Here is a 6,000-nt window from a genome sequence, read left to right as displayed (position 1 = left end):
AACTTCAGTTTTGAAAAAATTGTTTATTTGGCTGCACTGGGTCTTAGTTGTGAGATCTTCAGCCTTAGTTGCAGCACGTGGGATCTAGTTCCCTGACCAGGGATCAAACCTGGGCCCCCTGCATTGGGAGGTGGAGTCTTAGCCACTGGACCCCCACGGGAGTCCTAGGTACAGAACTTTAAAGGCACACACTCCAGCCTCTGCCCCATCTCCCTGCAATGCACACCCATCATTGCTTCTGCCTGGAACCACCCTCATCTCCCATACTCCTTGATTCTTTCCACCCTTCAGACTTCAGTCACCTCCTCAGGGGAGCCTTCCCCCACCTCCAGACTAGGTTGGAGGCTCTTCTGCATTTGATGCTTGTCTGCAAGATAATTTTATGGTCTCTCGTCTCATACTTGACTCTAGGCTCCATGAGGTCAGGGACCCCACGCTGTTTTGTTTCCCCTGTTTATATTCCAGTGCCTGGAACAGAATATTCAGGGAACGAATGCAGGGCATAGTGTGGCCACTAACACGTGTGTGTTTTGGACTTGAGCTGGTGTCTCGAAATGAAGCCAGTCTAGGCAGAAAGCCAGTTCTGATGTTTGGGGTGTTAGTATCTATTGAAACACCCCACTGGCTTCCCATCTAAACCCTGCATGACCTGGGTCCCCTTTTCATAACTTTGTTCACTTTGCTCCCATCAGCAGGCCTCTTGGCTTTTCTTCAAACCTGCCTCAGGGCCTTCGTACCTACTATTTCTTCTTCTGGAACACTTTCCCCACAGATAGTCACTCGGCTCATTCCCTTTATTCCTTTGAGTCTTGACGTCACTGTCACCCTGTCCATCTATATCCTGGTGTACCACCCCATCCAACACTTCTGTCCTTCTCCTCAGCATTCCCTTCTTCTGTAGCACCTACCACCATCTAACATAGAGAACTGATTAATTTCTTGTTTATTGTCTGTCCCCCACCCCACCACTGTTAGATTGTAGGTTCCAGGACTGAAGAGATTCTTGACTATTTAGTTCCTCTCCCATCTCCAGTATCTAGAATAGGGGCCTCCATAAGCTTGGAGAAAATCAATGAGTCATTGGATTGCAACAGTATGCTGGCTGGCAACAGCTGAAATTGGGAAATTCTTTGAGAATAAAAATTTAAAAATATATCTAGATAAACAGATCTAGTTCCTTAACCAGGGATCAAACCAGGATTCCCTGGGAGCAGGGAGTCTTAACCCTTGGACCATCAGGGAAGTCCCAACTTTTAAAAATTTTAATGGAGGAATGTCAGCTAAGAAATGTAAAGAGAGTGATAGAATTAGAAAAACACCACTTGATAAACTCTGACTGTACTAATTGTGCCTTTTTATTTTCTATAATTTTGATGCTCTGGAGCTTTGCTGACCCTGGAGAGACTGCCATCCCAGGGCTAGCTTTTTCCTAGTGACTGTTTTTCACATCCGTATCAGCCCACCCAGGATGGGAACACACCAAAGGCCTCCTTTCCTGCTTTGCTGGGGGTCTCACTCTGAACCATTACTGCCTTGCCCCCGTCAGTCACCCTGGGGCCAGGTGTCAGACAACTAGAGATAGCGCCTGCACCCCAGAGCCCATCCTAAGTCTGCTTATCTTGTCTCACCAGTTCTTTCTCAGGGAAACCACAAAAAACCTCTTGCCCGTGTTTTCTCCTTGATCCTTCTACCGCCCGACTGGCCCCTGGTGCTTCCATGGGTGGCCTGCCCCACTTTGGGGAACTGTAAGTAATAAACTATCTTTTCAATAATAATGTCTTCTGAGCCACTGATCTCACCAGAGCTGAATAACAGTAAAGCTTAACACTGTAAAACACTGATGACGTTATTGACTCAGATGAGGATTCTTTCAGTCAGTTCAGTTGCTCAGTCGCGTCCGACTCTTTCCAACTCCATGGATTGCAGCACGCCAGGCCTCCCTATCCATCACCAACTCCCGGAGCTCACCCAAACTCATGTCCATCGAGTCGGTGATGCCATCCAGCCATCTCATCCTCTGTCGTCCCCTTCTCCTCCTGCTCACAATCCCTCCCAGCATCAGGGTCTTTTCCAATGAGTCAACTCTTCGCATGAGGTGGCCAAAGTATTGGAGTTTCAGCTTTAGCATCAGTTGTTCCAAAGAACACCCAGGACTGATCTCCTTTAGGATGGACTGGTTGGATCTCCTTGCAGTCCAAGGGACTCAAGAGTCTTCTCCAACACCACAGTTCAAAACCATCAATTCTTCAGTGCTCCGCTTTCTTCACAGTCCAACTTTCACATCCATATGTGACCACTGGAAAAACTATAGCCTTGACTAGACAGACCTTTGTTGGCAAAGTAATGTCTCTGCTTTTGAATATGCTATCTAGGTTGGTCATAACTTTCCTTCCAAGGAGTAAGCGTCTTTTAATTTCATGGCTGCAGTCACCATCTGCAGTGATTTTTTACTACTGGTATCAAAACCATTATGTGAAGAGTTGAAGAGGAAATGTCTGTTCCTTTGACACCAAAGTGATGCCATATGGATCAAGACTTCACAAGGTGCAAGCCTTCTGCAATCACATAACAGGGGGACCAGGCGTGGTCTGAAGTCAATCTTAGCATCTCCAAAGTGTCAACCACTGTGATGTATCATCTTAAGACAGCTGGAATCCATCAAGCCTTTAGACATCACCTCTCATTTGTAGGACATACAAAGAATAGCTAGATGAGACCACAAGAAAGCTACCAGATGAATGTAGAAAGTAGCTGGTATCTTTCATAAGTAAATGTCATAGAAAAGAGATGCACTGGATTAAAAGACAGTTAAGGGACTCAACATCCAGATGTACTGTGTGATCCCCATTGAATAAACAGGATGCATAGACATTTTGGGCCCACTGGGAAAATCTGAATATAATCTAATTATGTGTCAGTAGTATGTTTGTTGGGGCTTCTCTAGTGGCTCAGACGGTAAAGAATCTGTCTACAATACAGAAGACCCGGGTTCAATCCCTGGGTTGGGAAGAGCCCCTGGAATATGTTTGTTATTTGACCTCAGACAGGTAGCATGGAAATTACTGGACGAGGAAGGTAGAGACTGTGACTAAACAAGGTCACAGGATGGTGTGTGCAGTATGATCGCATTTTGCAAATGCACAAGTCTATGTGTGGGTATATGTGGACACGTGTGTTTTCATCCACATCATATGCAGTCTTCGGGATAGGAACCAAGGAGCTGACATTGGTGGTCTGTGTGAAGGGAATGCTAGGTTTTGTTAAGAAATCTTCTCTCTTCCCTTAAAAGAAAAAAAAGAAAGAAAGAAATAAGGGAATTTCCGATGGTCCAGTAATTGACGAGCTCTCACTGCCGGGGGCCCGGGATCAATACCTGTTGGGAAACTAAGATCCCACAAGCTGTGAGGTGCGTTTTTTTTTTTTTTTTTTTTTTAAGAGAGGAAGAAAAACGACTGGGCCCTTCTAGTGTCTCCATCAGATAGGCTGCCCTGAGCCGTGGGTGCCCCTGGGACCCCATTCTCCTGAAGCTGTGTTAGCCCCAGGTCCCCAAGGTCTCAGTCACTGACCTGTCAGCACTGGGACAGGTAGGAGAATCTGGGGTGCACTGCACGCCAGACCTCACTCTTTTTGGAAATCATAGTCTCTGGTAGTCCCTCCCAGCCCCTGGTCTGTAATGCACTTTTCTCCGCTTGGTGAAGAATTGAGGAAAATAGGGACATTGTTGTCAGTTTTTTCATAGACCCAAATGTTTTCAATATAAAGGGTGGTTCTTTATTCTAAGGTTATGAAGTTCTAAATTTTTCTTTTTTCTTCCTTATTTGAAGTTTTAAATTTTTAAATATAAATGTCCTTCTTCTTCCTCCCCAATCTTTATAGATACATACTCTACATGCAACCAAATCTACTCAAGTACAGAGTTTGATGAAGACCCAACATTTCCGTCGCCCCTGAAAGTCCCCTGGCATACCTTTCAGTCAACTTCCCGTCCCAGGTGAGCACTGATTTGCCTCCAGTCATTTGTTTTGCATTTTCTAGAATTGATTATGAATTTAAACAAAGAGCGAAAAGCTGGAATAGTATAATAATAAACACCCCCATAGTCAACACGGAGATTCAACATTTCACTGCATGTGCTCATCTCTCTCTTGCTTTTCTCCTTTTGAACCATTTGAAAGTAAACTGCAGACACACACTTTACCCATAAATATTTCAGAATGCAGCTGCTAAGCATAGGGAACAAAGTGTTCTTCCTTTTATAAAATAGAGATGAGTGTAGATGGCAGTTCAGGGGAAAAAAAAAAAAATTCCTTACTTGACCAAAATGAAAAGTTTTCCAACTCTTGCTACAGTTCTTCTGGAAATTTACTGGTCTATTAATTCTCAGAGTCTAGGAACCACTCCCTGGCTATGCATTACTTGTTTCTTGCGTCAGATCCAGTGAGAAGCAGCTACAAGCCCCGCGTTTCATTTCCCAACACCAAACGCAGTGCCAGCTAGAGGGGGTGGGGGGTGGGATGTGCAGCTAAGCGTCTTAGAGGCTTTGGGGGCTAGGTGATCGTCTTAGGGGGTTATTAGGGCACATGCATGAGGGAAACTGGTTCAGTCTGCTAACCTATCAACTGCAAAATGAAAACCTGTGTCCTCAACTGCTTTAGTTTTACTGAAGCAGAGAGCACTGGACAAGTCTGAGGTTACTGTTATTTATGAAGAGTGCCAGGGAACCAGAAATACCTTAATTCCAACATGTACCCTTAGTCAACTGGCCGTAAGAATAGAGGGCTGTTGTTATGGGTTGGGCTGGCTAATATCTGAAATCCCAAGTGGAACCCCATGGGCAGAGATCCTTGAAAAACACCTAGTCTACATGCCATCCTGCCAGGGGCAGACCTTGTGTTGCGCTCCTCTACAATACCCATAGGAAGTTGTTGGATGCTTCCAGGGACGGGGAAATCACTACCACTTTTATTTGAAATAACGGGAAGTGTGAGGAAATTTTTTGTAAGGATGGAAATCAGCCTCCCTTCTACCTCTCTGCATGGGTCTAAGTTAATCCAGTCTCTTCCACATGTCAGTCTTTCCTGATTAGAATGTTGTTTGTTGTTGTTAGAATATAGGTGCTCAATCCTCATGGGCACTGAAACTCTCACCACTGGGGTCCTCCCCTCAGACAGATGTCAAATATCCCTCCTGAGGCATCACGCTGACAAGGGTGCCTAACACTGAAGGTTTCTGTGTGTGGGAAGCAAGTTGTACAAACGCCCCAGACTAGAGTCCTAGATGGTCATGGCTCACTGATGAGTCCACTCCAATCCTGAGAAACTACATCTGCCTCACTGTATTCTCTTCTCCATCTGCAGAAGGAGTCAAGGAAAGGCATCAAACATACAGGGGAAACCTTGAAAAGGTCCTGATCCACTTTCCTTCGCCCTAAGGTTAGCGCTTCTTCCTTTCTGGTCCTGCCACATGGATCCCGACGCTGGAGGGGGCTTCAATGCCAACGAGCCTGGAGATGACACCATTGAGGTGCTTCCTCCTGAAGCTGAGCTGAAGGTGAAGCTCCAACATTTTTGCCACCTGATATGCAAAGAGCTGACTCACTGGAAAAGATAGAGGGCAAGAGGAGAAGGGGCGGTAGAGGATGAGATGTTGGATGACATCACTGACTCAATGGACATGAATTTGAGCAAACTCTGGGACATGGCAAAGGACAGGGAAGCCTGGCATGCTGCAATCCATGGGGTTGCCAAGAATCGGACACAACTTAGCAGCTGAACAACAACAACACACTGAGACGCATACTCCTGTAGCTAAGCAAAACTAGGCAGAGCCTTCTGGAGAAGTCTGTTACAGCATGTCTCCCCAGACTCCCGTCTTGTAGCCCGTTTACCCCTCCGTGTGATGATATTCAGAGGTGGGGCAGTCGAGAGAGGTCATCAGCATGGTCCTGATCTGACAGGATCACCGTTCTCCTTGCACGAACAGTCCCGTGAGCACACAGCT

The sequence above is a fragment of the Bos indicus x Bos taurus genome, chromosome 3, assembly GCF_003369695.1.
Source record: "Bos indicus x Bos taurus breed Angus x Brahman F1 hybrid chromosome 3, Bos_hybrid_MaternalHap_v2.0, whole genome shotgun sequence".
Lineage (NCBI taxonomy): Eukaryota > Metazoa > Chordata > Mammalia > Artiodactyla > Bovidae > Bos > Bos indicus x Bos taurus.
Note: the sequence above shows the minus strand (reverse complement) of the source record.